Source organism: Cuculus canorus, chromosome 4, assembly GCF_017976375.1.
Source record: "Cuculus canorus isolate bCucCan1 chromosome 4, bCucCan1.pri, whole genome shotgun sequence".
Classification (NCBI taxonomy): Eukaryota; Metazoa; Chordata; class Aves; order Cuculiformes; family Cuculidae; genus Cuculus; species Cuculus canorus.
In genome coordinates this window covers 79,423,304-79,440,345 of record NC_071404.1, presented here as the reverse complement: position 1 = coordinate 79,440,345, position 17,042 = coordinate 79,423,304, and the positions used below count along the sequence as shown (strand labels likewise).

The window sequence follows — 17,042 nt, the reverse complement described above, 5'->3', positions numbered from 1 at the left end:
CCTGCCCTTTGACCTCAGCGGTAGTTTAATTGATGATGATGCATAACAGGGTGACTGCAAAATTAGCTACGTAGAGCTGTAGAGACAAAAGCAGTGAGTTGGAAACTCGCTGCCAACAGCAGACCTGCTCCGGTCTGGTTGCTTTACCCCACCATGCAGAATCTAAGGACAGGCCAGGTCACAACCTGAGGCCAATGCACAGCTGCCTCTCCCTGTGACACAAACAGAAATAGAAATGCACTCAGGCTCAGCCATACTGAGGAAGAGTTCTGACCCTCACCTTTTCTATCCAGCTGCAGTAACTTTGAAATATAGAAGGGCTGCATATTTTCCTACAGAAAAATATAATTGGATCTTGACGTGGATCACAATCTTCATTCCTACCTGGAGTTGCACATTTGGGGCCTTCAAGAAACAACAAAGATTCTGAAGTGTTTTTCCCCACTTACAGTATCTTGTACTAAGAATTCTCTTTTCTACCTTGGACTAGGAACTCATCTCCTTCCATACCTGCTAAGCTTACACAGTCCAGTAAGCTGAAACACTAATTAAAGATCAGCCAAAAGAAAACCCATCTCAGCACAGATGATATTCAGGCAACCATATTTTTGCTACTTCATTGCTTCTTTTCCACACCGTGTTACTCCAGCACAAACTTGGACGGTTTTCTCTTTAAGCTTTCCCTATCAGATACGTGCCCTCCCCTTCAGTATGTCCAGTTATCTGCCAAAGCACACACTGATTCAAAATGCCAAACAGCAGGATTTAGCATTAGCTGACTGCCCATAATGTCTTGAATCCCAGTTCACCTTTCTAACAGAGATCTTCACCTGACAAAATCCCACACGTCCTTAGGAACAGTGAACAGATTTTAAGTCAGCTTTAACATGAGCACCTTTTCAGTCTCCGATGACAGAAAATAAGACTTCGCATCCATGATGAATGCCTCCTCCTTGTTGGATTTAATACCTGTCACTTAAGACCCTGTTCTTCCTCTCTGCTGGCTGCGCGGTACAAAACCATCTCGTACTGTTTTGCTGGCTTGACAGCATCCCACCAGCATCACAGTGGCGGTGGGGTGCACACAAGGTCTCACGGACAGAGAGATCAAGCCCTAACCAGGTATAAAAGAGCCCCACGCAGACATCAGAACTACGAAAATGATCCATGGCAGCTGTGCCTGCATCAGTTCAGGAATAGCCACTGCTTTTTCCTCTTCCCCCACAGCTGGCCATGAACGCAGCCTCTTCCTCCAAGATTTCAAGGGACTATCAGATCCAACAAGCATTCAGGCAAATGAGAAGCTCACGCTGTATGATGCTTGTGCAGGTAAACCCCTTGCGGTATATGGATACTTATTTCCATTCCAGACCACACGTAATTAACACAATGGTCTCCCTACACACACCACAAATGCTGCTTCAGGCAGTACTCGATCCTGAGCAACAGCAGCCTGACTTGAAGGTCACCCACACCTTCGACTCTTCTGCAAAAATACACCTCTGTCACACAAAGCTGAGCAGGATGCACCCCCACAGCCAGTCTACGACAGCGTCAGAAAGACCATGCAGAGTAGCACGAGTCATAATACTTCCATTAAGAAGCAACAGTTAAGCACTTCAGGGAACAAGCCATAGTACCGTTTATGTACCTCTTCTAGCAGAAAGGTGAGCAATGTCAGGTCACTGCAAAGCCATAACCAGACAATAAGAACAAAGTCTTGAATCAAGCCTGCCAGAGTCATTCAGGCAATTGGAACATGACACATTTCATTCATCATTATCTCCGATAGCTTTATGGACTTTTGCCTACTCAAGGAGTCATGTACAATCTCAAATGCTGTGCTCTGCAGTGCAGAGGCAGCCCTGATGTGCCACTGACACTGGGCTAGGATCCTGAGGGGTCAGGGGAATAAACTCATCTGCCCCTTCCTCTGCACCCCCCACCCATCATGGCTTTCTCCGCTTTTTTCAACAGCCAGTAAGTCATTAAAATAAGCCAAGTCCATAAGAAGCCATGGTTATGTTCCATGGGCATTCAGAGCTCTTTGTGTCACTCCATCTCTGCAGCAGAGTTTTCAGAACAACATCTGCTGTGGCTCACACCATCGATGTGTGGCTCACATCCAGCCCTGCATGCTGTGACAGAGGCTAAAAGCACACACTTTGCACAGGGTCAGGAATAAAGCAGGCACACAGGGACACTCGTTCAGAACACACTCCCAGTCCCTAACAACTTGCAGCTCTGGGACTTCAGGAGCTCAGGATGGCTTTTCTGTGCTTAACAACTCCCAGTGGGTTGCAATTCCAGGCACTTGTCCAGCCTCCCCTAATGTCTGACAAGCAATCACTCATTCTAACCTACGTGCAAACCTGCGCTGTGCTCCCCAGAGATCCCAACAGCCGCCTCTCACTGCTGAGCCACACCTTCCCTCTCTAGCACACAAAGTCATCAGTACATATCAACGCACACAGCTTTTGTCTAAGGGCCCTCTGCAATCAAAACAAAGGCCCCTGTCCCCTCAACACGTAAAAGGCAGCAGACATACGACAGACAAACGCTCATTCCTAGGCACAGTTCTGTCACACATTTGCACCCCACCACAGCGTGGGAAGATTCTGACAGAACATCAGAGAAGCAAGTAGCCCACACAACTCCCAGCTGCAACTGCTCCCTGAATTCCTCGCCTGGGCCTCTGCCACCCTCGCAGCATTTGTATTACACGGTGGGATTAAAGGCATCACTGGGATTCTCCCTCACAAGACCTCCAGTCCAGTGCTCACAAAGGATGCCAAATCACACTCAGGCTGGTGAGGATTCCACTTGTGCCTCAGAACAAATGGAAGTAAGCTCCCCACTTTGCTGGTGGCCCACAGGTCATGAATTATTTAGTTCATTTTCTATAACCCTTCTGTTAAGCCTTCCTGCAGAGCCTCAAGTCCCTCGGTGGGGAGTATACCACATGGAGCCACTAGTAGTAGACACAAGTCTAAGCCAAAGTAGACATAAAATGGTAAGAGAAATGGAAAAGAGCTATTCCTTCCACTGCTGCCTTCACAGCTCTGTTGGGAGCACAGAGACGCCCGAGTTCCAGCCTCATTGCCACTACCTGTGGCTAAGTGGGGAAAGCCCCTCCACTAACCGGAGGAAGCCTGCAGCGCTCCTTGACCAGGTAACAGGAATCATTTATTAGCTCTTCACCTCTTTCTGTGCAACATTAACTTGTCCTGCTCAGGAGGAGACTATTCCTTCCTCCCAACCTGCCCTGATCAGTCCCAAACCCATTCCTGACAAACTCATTTCCACTCCTATTCTCCTAACTTCTTCCGTCTCTCTACACAGCACAGCGCTGTGTCTCAAGAATTCAGTTTCTACAGGAGCTCACTGGATTGTAGCATCTTTACTGCTCTGCAAGAAGATAAAAAGCAGACAGGAAAGAAAAAGGAGATGGGGCAGGTACTTACAAATCCTGACTGCAAGGTCAGCTGCTAACACACTATGAAACCGTTCACAAAGAAACTTACATTTAACCTGTCCCTCGGGTGAGATCACGTACATTCCCTTCTATTCTGTCTCCTTCCCCATCTGTCCCTTCATCTCTGCACCAACTCCTGACAGTACAGACCCACCGAGACACGTCTGACAAAGCCTGATGAACTAGGAATGCTGTATAGTAATCCGGCAAGCATCCGAAAAACAGTTCCTGGACCACCCCACTCCCCCATCTCCCTCACTGCATCTCCATTTGGATTTGGATTCCATCATTACTCTGCCCATTAACTGACCTGCATTCATTGCTTCCCTTCTCTAGGCAGCTTCCTAAATAATTCTAGCCACTTGGCAGCTTGTTCATTTCCTTCTCCATAAAAAATCAGGACCCTGCCACACGATCACAAAGACACTGCTTCTGCTTGCATTAGTTCTTGGCACTGCGGCACCAGAATCAATGCATTTCAGGTACCAGCAGCCCTTAACTCCAATTTTCTTCCAGCACAGCTTAACCCTTTGCAATGGAATTACGCAAAAGCTGCAAGGACAGCTGCACAACTTGAAACCTCTGCTCTAACACCTCCACTGGGACAGAGACTGGCTTTCGGGAGCAGATTACCTTGAGGTTCTTGTCCATCCACACCATCACCATCCAGCACATGCAGTGCACGCCCGTCTACAAGCCACCACTTCCCAAAGCAAACATGTCAGCTCCACACTTTCCACCGGGGGTTCTCCAGGTGTAACATTACACCACCTGGATTCCTAACACTCCTGTGCTTACTGAGCAGCAGTAACTGCCTCCTGCAAAGCTCGTCACTTAATACCACCAAACCAACACGTGAAAGGATTCAATGAGAGCTGAACCTCACACAGAACAAACCCATCTTGTATGGAGGGCAGCCAAAGAAGAAGTGAGGAAGGTTATTCAAGTTTTCCACCTTCAACTTGTCGTTAAGACTACTGTTTCTCATCAAAACCCGAAGTAACCCTGTTCAGACATTGATTTACTCAAGTGACTGACCCCAAAAGGAAGAAACAGCTCCTGTATTCTCAAAGAGCAAGTGCTCTACTTTAGTTCCCCTAGCATACAACTTCTTCCCTAACACACCAGCAATGAATACTCCCAGCTGCATTGATGTTATTCAGAACCAATCACTCGGAAAAGTTTTCACTTGCTCACGCATTCCCAGGCAGCAACTTGTAGAACCATAGGCCATGTTTTACACAAAACACAGTATCAAATTTAAGAGCCTAAAAATAGGTTATGTTGCTCCAGAGGCTGAAGAGCCTCAAGCGCGACAAAAGAATTAGGTATAACCAAGAGAAGTTTTCCCCACGCTCCCTTATCAGCTGAAGCCTGTGTTCAGAGCCACCCAGGACAGCTGTCAGTAGCTCTGCAGGGACACTCTCTGCCTCCCTGACACTGTTCTCTCAGCATTTACCTGTTTCCTCCACTCAGGCTGCAGGCTCTGCGGCACAGCTTACTTTCCACTCCCATTTCTTCCCACACGCAACACCATGGGGCCTGGACTCCAACCACTATACAGGTAAGCGGTAACAGCAACAGACAGAAAAACATGAACACCTTCTGCACAGCCTCCCACTTCACCTATATATTTACAACCCCCTCAGTCACCACGTACACCAGGAGTTAGCTGGTACAGCAGGGAAAACTCTTCACTCTCAGAGCAGCCGCCTTTCAGAACAGACTCCTGATCATCCCTGGCCACCACATTTACTCAGACATCATTTATTTTAAGCCTGCTTTTTCTTCACTCTGCCTCAGGCCTGGATCTGGTCAAGCAGACCAACCGTAACAAGAAATAAGCACTCTCTAAAGCCTCTATTAGCCGAGTGCAGGCTTTTGTACCACTGAAAGCAAGCCTCTCTAATGAGAGCTTTCCTTCCAGCTCTTTGATTAAGCAGAGCAGCCAGAACAGCAAAAGTGACAAGATACATTCGCTGTGGGTCTCAAATTCAGCCTGTGTAGGCATCCAAAACAACTGCAGCTGATGGAACATGTGAGCATGCACTACATGATACGAGCAAGGCAGAACTCTCTGCCATGGCGCGGCCCATTGTTACAGTGGCTAGCCCCAAAAAGGCAGCTTGTACACTTCACTGGGCATCGTGGCCAGAGTTGCTGGCACCCTATTCTCTGTCACTGAGGGTTTATCTGAAGAAATGTGGTAGCAGGATAGAACTGCACAGCTTTCCTTTAATGGGAGCTAAGAAAGGAGGAAAATAGGTATGCAAACAGCAGTGGTAAAAACTCTAAACAAAACACAACTCTCAGTGAAAGCTGAGGTCGTTGCCACGTAACTAGTGTTAAGGATTCTTAAGAATCAGTACAAAGGACAGCAGGAGAAGGGTTCACACTCTGTTTTGAGACCAACAAGTAGGGGGTTTCTTTATAAAACAAATCACAACAGTGCTCTTCTGGAAGACAGAAGCAATAGATGCCTGGGATTCTCTATGGCTCTTGGAATTCCCCCTACACATCCCAGTCTAAATCTGAACACACTTCTAGGATTTGATATACCATTTTATATGAACCTGGTCCATGCATTCATTCTTCCCATGGTGACATTACATGCTGCTTCATTTCTATGCTTCAACCACTCTTGCGAACAAAAGTACTGGGATCTCTAAAAGGCAGGGTGCTCCTGCCTTATGGAGCCAGACACAGGGTACAAACAAAGCCCATTACACTTCATTCCCATTACTCCGCAGCCACCAATGAATTCTCCCATACTTGGGCAGAGCAGATCCAGTAGGCGTCACTCCTTAGAGGATGTACATCCTACTAATTTCAAACTTCAATACCCCACCTGGCAGCGACATGAAGAATTTTAGTTACTCAAGAAAACACATTTAACAGTTTCCGTTTCGACGAAGCTCCTGGAAGCTGGAGTCCACTGAAAACAATGTAAAGCATTACATTAATATGTGATGCTCCATGCATACGCACTACTACACTCCAGAAGCTGTAAATGTAATAGCCATTTCAAGAATGGAAGCAGTGAGACAATCTGCAACAGGAGCTAAATGCTCACTGCAAATGGCCACTTCCATTTTCTTCACATCATTTACAGTCAGAGGGTGAGAGTAGGTAGACTCTGCACCTTAAAAACGGGCTGGAATTAAGATTTCGCTGTCAGCTAGAATAATGCTTAAAGTCAACCACTGCTGTATGTTACACATAATTGAAAAAAATATTTTGGATAGATACAACAACGCTCCAGCAACATTTCTTTCACTTGACCAGCATTATCTGTAACAGCATCCATCTTCCCTTAGATTTGGTGCTATAGATATTGTCCCACACAAACAAGTTTCCACAGCGGGAGACAAATCTGCCTTCACTTTGTTTTCTCCATCAAGCACACCTCAGGGAAGTAAAACTTCCCTCCACACCATACTCCAAAGTCTTTCCTACAGTTAATCTATGTCAAGAGATATAGCGGCTATTTCTTTTACCGAGAGAACAGCCACTCACATCTTCCTGAAATTACCATACAGATTGCTTACAGTGACTAAGATTACTTTCCCTATTTAGAAATCAGCAGATGTTTAAGAACCACGTTCTCTTCAGCACGATTTGTGTCACGCTGGAGGAGTCAAAGCTGAGGGCTGACACCGTTCAGCCTGGCCCAGGACTGATGTTTGTACTGCAGGACACTCCACAGCCAGACCAGAGGGAGTTAAAGCATCAACAACCAGAAATATTCAAATCATCAGCTGGGAACTCTTGTGGGAACCAAGGCAACACAGGAGGGCTGAAAACTAAAGCTTCAATTCACGTGCAAGGGCTAGCTGACCCGTCTTCAGGAGAACCTAGGCAATGACAACTACCTGAAAAGGAACCCAAAAAGATGAAGGCTCTAAAATCAAAAAGTCCTCCCAGTTTGTTCCAGGGATGGCTGAAATCCCAGTTAACCGGCACCTCCTCGTGTCTAAACTGAGGCTGGACAGCAGACTTTGGTCAAACATTCATCCTCGAGCACAGTGCAAGACTAACAAGACAAGACAAGTGACCTGCATTATTACATGTGAAATAAAACTCCACTTCCCAGGTCTAACCATTCACAGCTGAATACACAAAATAAAGCTATTAGCCAAGAGACACTAGTGGTGGTTAATGCAACTTCAAGCCCTGGGGAAAACACTCTGACGTGCAGCTACCAGAACAGTTCGGAACAGCACAAAAATCTTTGTGGGTCCATACAGCCAAGAGCAGCATTCAGGATTTGAAGGAGGAACTGTTTACTCTCCATCTAGTCTAGTGCGGTAGCTGTCTTAACACATCTCCCAAATAACTTATCTGTTCCCTTGTTTTTTGAACTCTCTGCTCTGATACCCAGTTTACAGAGATAACAGTCAGAAAACCACCTGTTCTACCACCAGGATCTACCCTGGCCTGAAGCACCTCGGAACAGATGGAATTAACCCAGTACCCAAGTCCCATTTCTCACCATAACTGTTTTCCCTCCTCCTGTCACATTTTCCAGGGCAGCTAAATGAACGTGACAGGTCACACAGCCATGGGACCTACACGCTCTACAACCTCGCAGACTGAATTCCTGGAATGCTGCAAGGTAAAGGCTCCTCTGTCTTCCTATCTCTTTAAGCCTAACAAAAATGATGTGCAGTCTCTCTGGTCCACCTCAAGTGCGACACTTTCTGGGGCACTATTAGGTTTCTGATGGCACTGTGACTACCAAGCGCATCTGTACCTGACTGCCAGGGGACACTCTTGGCTGAGCCAGTCACCTTGGTCTATTGCTGAGCGCTCGGAAACTTCTCAATTGAAACATTTGAAAGTTAATGAACCCTTCCAATACAAAGCTCCCACAGCTCAAGAGTTCTTTTACAAGCCCAACACATGGCAGATCCATAGGTAAACCTCACTTCAGGCAGGCCTATCTTTTGACAATGTGGCAAGCAGACGGCCGGACCCTCCAACACCGCTAATGGCCGGCAGTGCAGACCAAAAAGCCTGACGTGCAGGTGGGAGAGCTCTGCCACACAGCACTGTGCTAGAGGCCACAGCAACAGCCTGCAGCTCTGCTACAGGTATACCTATTGCTTAACCTCACAAATTACAGCAATTGAGAAAAAGACAGCTCATTGAAGAACGAGCACATTACCGAAAGAAAGGTAAGCTAGGCAGCTTTGAAGGCACTTGTACACAGGCACGGACTTACCAGTAAGCTGTAAGCATATGACAGCACATGTGAGATTTTTCCCTTTCATTGCAATGAAAACCCCATTGCTGCTGTGGTGGGATGCATTTCTTCCACCTCTCATGCCACATTTTAAACAGGGCTGGCAATAAATCACGGCCACTCATTGGATGAATACAAAGCTGTTACAAACGGTAAACCACTCTTGCCTGTAAACGGTCATCAAGTCACAGATGTTGTCCAAATGCAAGACAAATCATAAATAACTTCAAGAGTCACCTACAAAGTTATGTCATGAGAAAAATGCTTTTCAAAGCTACATCTTTATTTGAATTGTGTTTCATGTTTCAGGGAGATCGTTTTCAGCAGAAGGTAAAAGATGGCCCAAAGGAAACCCACCGCCTCCACCCTTGAAGTGCAGCCTTCTTCCACGTTCTGCTCACTTCAGTGAACAGTTCCGCTCTTTGGCACTGCACACCTTGCCCAGGAACATACTAGGCCCAGGGACACCACTGCACTTACCTGAGAGCACTGAAATGGGATCAGACGGGTAGACAGATACACACAAAGCGCAGTGCATACCACTGCCATCAGTGGTAAAGGAAGTGACCTGCTTTTTGCCTTTTGGTTTGTGGGTTCTCTTTTCCACCCTCTTTTTAATTGCCAAGCCTGCAATTGGGGTTGAGAGCAGGGAGGGGGAAGGGAAGAGAATCTGGTGAACAGCTGGGGCCCATCACTTTTCATTGCAGGTCTTAGAGAGACGTGGTTGACAGAGTGATGCACAGAGGCTGTCCCAGTTAATGACTTCACCATTCTCCATCATTATCCCCATCATTAGGAAATTAGGAGGACAGAAGGTATTTACTGTAAACCTGCCACCTCCCAAGGAGAGATAAATAGAAACTGATAAATGGGATCTTCTGGTGCTGTTCGTCTATTAACCTTCTGCTTCCCAGTTTAGGCATATGCATGCTATCCTGCCATTAATATCCAGTAACTGGCATAGCAGTGGGCAATACACACCTACCTTCAGTGTACAAATGTCCCCTGTGCTGCACCAAATGCCCAACAATGCTGACATCAGGTCTCTTCTAAGCAGGCCAGTGAAGAGCTCACGTGTAGGTGTTTATGCTCTAGCTCTGAGGTCAGAATTACCAGTCAGAGCTGGTGGGTCTTAAGATATTGTCACAGGAGGCTCAGGAGATGAAGAGATGGGAGAGGACTGTGTGTGCGTGGCCTCTCCTCGCTCTGGAGATGGAGAGATGGGAAAGTACCGTGTGTGCATAACCTCTCCTCCACAGAATTAACCGGACAGCAAGGAGATACTTCTGCACCTCGAGCTGAGCTGCTGTCAGTTTTGTCAACCTACCTCCAAATAGAGCTCACAAATCCCTGCAGGGAAGAGAGTCCTGCTCAACCACGAGCTCTGAACACCCAGGAAAGAAGGATCTTCCTTACCAGCTAGAAGTAAACTGTTCCGCAAACTGTTAAAAAACAAAACAAAAGAAACCAACTAAGCATTAGAGTGCTCAAATTTATGAACTTGCTTATGAATTCGTCAACATTTCAGCACATCTTTGACAAATGCTTCTGCGGTGCTCCCTCACTGCACACGAGAGCTTGTTGCACGCACTGACATGCTTCAAGTCCACAAGGTTCAACCTCTCAGAAAGGACTAAGTCCTCGGAAAGATAAAGTGAGCCATCACTTCCATCCCTGTGAAGCAGAAGCAAGTCCGTATTCAGAGACCAGGATTTTACCTGAGCCAGCCCCCACCCCACAACCACACAGAGAAAACAGGCCCCTGTGCAAGTCTAAGAACTCTCTTAACCCATTTCTTCCACCCAGAATATCACACCTCTACTAAGGAAAACCTGAGCCCACTGCTACTTTCCTCTATGAATTCCTTGACATTATTAATTGCTTTCACATAGTCTATCTCTAGGCATTTTCCTTTCAACCAGTTTTGAATTAACGTGATGTCCTTTTACAGTTTTGAATTAAGGTGATGCCCAGGTAACCACAACTCCGAGGCACCAGCCAAGATCACAGCTGCATTTCTGATGACAAGTAAGTTAATCCACAGTTCCTATCAAGTCTGACACAAGTCTTAAGAGACTCTCACATTATTATGGTAATTTTTAACAACACCTAACCTTTTCCAGAAGCTTGGTGTTCTTGCATTCACTGTCCTAGCAAGCAAATCATCTGTTCTGTGTTGGATGGATGGCTCCAGTATCTTGGAACTTCTCTCTTCTGAGCTCTGCTAACATTCGCAGCTGCACACTCGCTTCCAGATAACATTTCTCAGGATCTTACAGTGAAGGAGCCTTCTTAATTGGAACAGGAAAAAAAGAACACTTGAACAAGACATTGCACTTCTGGGGCTTGAAAAAAGCTCAACAGCTTGCCTCTTAAAAAAACTTGGCAGAGACATTGCTAAGTCAGGACATGAAAGCCGGCAGTAACATCAACAGTGCCCTGAATAAACTGTGGTGAACTCAAGGGGTGCACAGGCCCCACACTAACAGGAGCTGTATTGCAACAGCCATCAACCTTGACACAAAAAAAAAAACCCCAAAACCGAAGGAGGTCACAGTCCCCGCTCACAGAGCCCAGCATGCTTTCATCTGGCTGTATGCTGTCACTGGAAATCCAAAAGCCAAACGACTCATTTCGCGTTTGCATATAACCTGGGCACAATTGGACACATCTACTCTCAATTCATTTAAGCACAGAAAAGCAAATACTCTCATTTCAAATACTGAACAGACATAACAAAAAAAAAAAAAAGAGCCCAAGCCTTCACTGCTGCTTCCTGGCACAGGTTTTAGGACTGGAGGGAATCACAGCCTACAGGATCAAAACCATACACAGCCTCTAAGTTCTGTGAAAACAGAAGACCAGGTGACATACAGAGAAACCACTAACCTGACTGAAAAGCCCTGTGTAGAAACAGCCTGTACATGAGAGCCACTCATGAACTGCCTTTGCAGGGAAGCTCCCTGTACTCAGAGTTCATAACTCCCAGCCCAAAGACATATGGGATCACACTTGGTTTATTTGGGGTCAAAAGGTAGTTGCTTTCTTCCCCAGTACACATGCCTTCAGTGCAAAGAGGCATGACAATTCCATCTGGCTTCAGTCTCTCCCCTTTCGGGGAAGGCAGGCTCAAGTCCGGCATTAGTGGGAAAACCCAAACTACTGCTACACAGTTTAAGCCTTATCACATCCATCAAATGTAAGACAATACTACTAGAAAATGACTGTGGTCTGAACCTAGTTCATGTGGGGGAGCACCGAGCACAGTTATCTCCGCTCCACATCCATACCTTCTCCCCCAAAGCCCACCTAACAACTGGAATCAACCACACACTGGGAAAAGCAGTCGCACAGCTCTTGGGCAGCTTAACCAGTTGCATACACAGGAATGCAGAGCCCAAGGGTCTTTCTTAACCTAGTCTCACTGTTTTTTACCATGGCCTAGAGATGCAGGCCCCTGCACAGACAGGCAGTGCTGCTGGCTGGCCCGCAGGAAGAAGCTGCGTTTGCTCCTTCTGCATGCTCCGTCTTGTATGCATTAATTCAGTGCAGGAGACTAATGAAAACGTGACTGTGATAGTGAGTTCGAGCAGTAACACAAGTATTAATTTCCATCTGTCTAAGCAACTGGCAGTGTCCATCAATTACAGCAATAGCCAACTAACAGTTGCAGCTGCAAAGTAAAAAAAAAGCAGAATTAACATTTCAAGTTACTGTCATTCACCTGAATTTTTTACAGTTGTAATTAGCAAGCTGCAGAAGCTGTCAACAATCAACATCAGCCAATCTGTCCGCACCAGGAACCCGACTGCCTGCCAGAAATTGTCTTTGACAGGTTTTTTTATCCCCTTGCTTCCCCCCATTAAAATTTTTCCCTTAGACTCCCTAATACTCTCATCATCTTTACCACCAGTCAGTAGGATTGACTGTTTCAAAACAGAGAGAGACAGAATGACTGACAAACGTAACTGATAAGAGTCATAATTATTGCCCTTCTTCAACCCTCAGCATAGAAACATGCTGCTGTCTCTCTCCCCAGGGCAGTGCAGGAACAACACTGCAGTCCCTTCCCAAAACCCAACCTCTACCTGGCCCAGAACTCTTCTCACTTGGAGAAACTAAAAAATTAAAGAAACATTCTTGCAGTCCTGCTCCTTGATGGGCGCAGGCAACTGTTCCCCTTTCTTCAACCTAGGAGCTCCCCGCCCTCTTCACAATCTCCACCTGGTCCCTCTGCTTCACAAACATCCAGTGTTTCTCATTCCCTTTGTTTGTTGCAATGTACAAGGAACTAAAAATAAAAAAAGCAGCCACCAAAACCAGAACAAACCCGAACATTTGTTCATTTCCGGATTAGCCAGAAGCAGATATTTTTTAAACAACTGAAAGTATACTGACCCCCTCAGAAACCTCCCAGCAGAACACAAACATTTTTAACCAGTGCTGCTCTACTTGCACTGGTAAGTTTATTTGGTTTGTTTTTTCTCTTGTGGGTTTGGGGGTTATGTTTTATGTCTTTTTTGAGGTTTTTTTTCTCTTGAAGTAACCCCCACTTTAAAAGCTATTCCTCCTTCTTAAACCCAAGCTCCTATGAATTAAAATTTTATTTTTAACCCTTGCATTTGTAGTAGCAGGCATCAAATCCCATTACACACACTGTCACCAGACACGGACAGCTGTAAATGACCTGGGGTAGCCTGGCTCTTGCAGAAGCATGGCCTCATCTAATTAAGTATTAATTGAAGTCATTTTACATGGCTGAGCTCTCCTTACCTACTGCAGCAACACTGAGGACACCTGAAACTCCATGAGCAAAGCTCTCCGACAGCAGCACTGTAGTGGGTAAGGTTTAAAACACAACACTGCTCTGAAAGGAAGCCACAGCAAACCACTGCACACACACACACTCCTGCAGCCTGACCTCTGCTTAAGGTGTTAATTAAACTGCCACTGGAGCAGCCAGGATAAAAGAATACACCACAGTGGGAAAAGAAAAACAGTCCAAACAATTTTGGTATCTACCAACATCAAAAACCTTGAGCAAGTGCCATTCCCTTTTCTCAAGGGATCATTGCAGAGTACATTCCATACACAGCTTGTAGGTAGGGGCTCACAAACCTGGCAGCGTTAAGGCAGGATTTATGAATTACAGCGTGCCAGGCTGGAGTCCTAGCGGACACCGAAGAGTCTATATGACAGTGCTGAAACCCCCCCCTATGACGCTCTGACACAGGTAATGTTTATAAGCTGGTAAATAACAAGAGGAAAACACAGTTATTGGAATGAAATGCCTGAAAAGCAGGTGCAGAGGGGAGATCCCTGAGCACGAACCTTCCCCAATCCCCTGAAAGCACGGCAGCCAAGTACAAAACAAAACCACTACTGCAGAGAAAGCAAGTCAAGGGCTCTGTACAGACAGAGCAAACCCATCCTGCAGAAACAGAAACCGTAACAGAAATCCCTTCTTTGCCTCACAAATTGTAAGGCACAGAAACACTCCAGTGCCTTTTGTTCCCAACCACACCCTCCCCACCCCTTTTCTTCCAATGCAGCCAGGGAGCAAGAGATCCCAGCCATGGGAAGCACAACAGACCACAGGCTTTACTTGGGAACACAAAGGCGAGGCCAGGACCTCACCTCATCGGGCAATGACCCCCCTGGCTGAGGCAGGTGCAACCGCCAGCTCCCCTACACCCCAGCTCCTGAGCACCCAGTTCCTACCAAGTGGGGCTTCTGGGGGCGTAAGGGAGAGCCTGCACGTCTGCCTGCCTTCAGCCTCTTCCAGAAAACTCCCGTTGACCATAGCACTGCCAGAACATTGCTCCCGGCTCCCAGCACTTCCAGAGCATTACTCTCACGCTCTTCAGACATTTCCAGAGTGCCCCCCTCACTCTCTGAATGTTCCCCTCACACCTAGTACTTCCATAGCACTTCAAGAGTGCCCCCCTCACTCGCAGGTTTCCCTCACTCCCAGCCTCTCCACAGCGCTTCCAAAGTGCTTCCCTCGCTCGCAGAAGGTTCCCCTCACTCCCAGCATTTCCAGAGCACTTCGAGAGCGCTCTCCTCACTCCCAGCACACCCACAGCGCTTCCAGAGCGATCCACTTGCTCCCAGGTTCCCCTCACACTCAGCACTTGAAGAGCGCTTCAAGAGTGTTCCCCTCACTCCCAGATGATTCCCCTCACTCCCAGCACTTCCAGAGCGTTCACCCATTCTCAGCACTTCCCCAGCACTGCCCTCGCTCCCAGGGCGCCCCCCGCGCTGCTGTCCCCGCTACCGACCCTTCACGCGAGCCACGCGCGAGCGCCCCCTAACGGCCCCTCACTCGCTGGGCGGGAAAAAAGGGCGGGAAGGGACAGGGGAAAAAAGGGCGGGAAGGGACAGGGGCAAAAAAAAGGGCGGGAAGGGACAGGGGCAAAAAGGGCGGGAAGGGACGGGGCAAAAAAAAAGGGCGGGAAGGGACGGGGCAAATAGGGCGGGAAGGGAGAACACGGGAGTGCCAGGCTGTGCCCCTTCCTATGCCAGGCACCCCACAAGCCAGGAGTTTGCAGAGCGCTTCCACAGCTTTCCCCTCGGTCCTGGAAAGTTCCCCTCACTCCCAGCACTTCCAGAGTGCTCCCCTCACTCCTGGAAGATTCCCCTCAATCCCAGCACTTCCAGAGCGCTCCCCTCACTCCTGGAAGGTTCCCCTCAATCCCAGCACTTCCAGAGCACTCCCCTCACTCCCAGAACATTCCCCTCACTCCCAGCACTTCCAGAGCGCTTCAGGAGCGTTCCCCTCGCTCCCAGAAGGTTCCCCTCACTCCCAGCATTTCCAGAGAACTTCCAGAGCACTCCTCTCGCTCCCAGAGTGCTCCCCTCACTCCTGGCACTTCCAGAGTGCTTCCAAAGCATTCCCCTCACTCCCAGATGGTTCCCTTCACAACCAGCACTTCCAGAGCATTCTCCTTGCTCCCAGACTGTTCCCCTTGCTCCCAGCATTTCCGGAGCATTCCTCTCGCTCCCTGAATGTTCCCCTCACTCCCAGCACACCCAGAGCACTTCCAGAGCGATCTACGTGCTCCCAGGTTTCCCTCACTCCCAGCACTTCCAGAGTGCCTCAGGAGTGTTCCCCTCGCTCCAAGAAGGTTCCCCTCTCCCAGCACACTTGCAGCGTGTTTCCCGCGCTCCCCGAATATTCCCCCCACTCCTAGAAATTCCAGAGCACTTCCAGAGTGCTCCTCACTTCCAGATTACTTACTCATTCCCAGCACTTCCAGAGCATTTCCTCACTTCCATCACTTTCAGAATATCCCCCACTCTCAGCGCTTCCAGAACGTCCCCCTCGCTCCAAGAATGTTCCCCTCACTTCCAGCACTTCTGGAGCATTCCCTACTCTCGGCCCACTCCCTCATTTCCAGCTCTTCCAGAGTGCTCTCCTCACTTCCAGACTATTCCCTCATTCCCAGTGCTTCCACTGTTCCTCGCACTCCCAGCTCTTCCAGAGCGTTCCCCCATTCTCAGCACTTCCCCAGCACTGCCCTCACCCCCAGGGCGCCCCCTTCACGCTCCCAACCCTTCACGCGCTCGCCCCTCACGCGAGCGCTCCCTAACAGCCCCTCACTCGCTGGGCGGGGAAAAAAGGGCGGGAAGGGACAGGGGCAGAAAGGGCGGGAAAGCATGGGGGGGGGGAGATTGGGAAGGGAGAACACGGGAGTGCCGGGCTGTGCTCCTTCCTATGCCAGACACCCTACAAGCCAGGAGAGTTTCTGGAGTGTCCCTTTGCTCACAGAAGGTACCCCTCACTCCCAATGCTTCCAGAGCATTCCCTCACTTGTATTTCCTCCAGAACGTTCCCTCATTCCCAGTGCTTCCAGAGTATTCCCCTCACTTCCAGCACTTCCAAAGTATTCCCTCACTCCTAGCACTTCCAGAGCGCTCTCCTCGCTCCCAGAACATTCCCCTCACTCCCAGCACTTCCAGAGCACTTCAGGAGCGTTCCCCTCGCTCCCAGAAGGTTCCCCTCACTCCCAGCACTTCCAGAGTGCTTCAAGAGTGTTCCCCTCACTCCCAGATGATTCCCCTCACTCCCAGCACTTCCAGAGCGTTCCTCCATTCTCAGCACTTCCCCAGCACTGCCCTCGCCCCCAGGGCGCCCCCCCGCGCTGCTGTCCCCGCTACCGACCCTTCACGCGAGCCACGCGCGAGCGCCCCCTAACGGCCCCTCACTCGCTGGGCGGGAAAAAAGGGCGGGAAGGGACAGGGGCAGAAAGGGCGGGAAGGACAGGGGCAAAAAAAAGGGCGGGAAGGGACAGGGGCAGAAAGGGCGGGAAGGCATGAGGG

General features: G+C 48.4%; 1 long non-coding RNA gene across 1 annotated transcript in view; it reads right to left on the bottom strand.

Moving 5' to 3' along the window:
* Window positions 1-11,004, bottom strand: part of LOC128852172 (uncharacterized) — a 237,699-nt gene extending 226,695 nt beyond the window's left edge. The window contains exons 1-2 of the long non-coding RNA XR_008449854.1: window positions 10,835-11,004; window positions 10,048-10,162 (exon numbers count right to left, since the gene is read on the bottom strand). This is a non-coding gene — a long non-coding RNA (uncharacterized LOC128852172). The remainder of the gene's footprint in view (window positions 1-10,047; window positions 10,163-10,834) is intronic.
* Window positions 11,005-17,042: the final 6,038 nt, after the last annotated feature.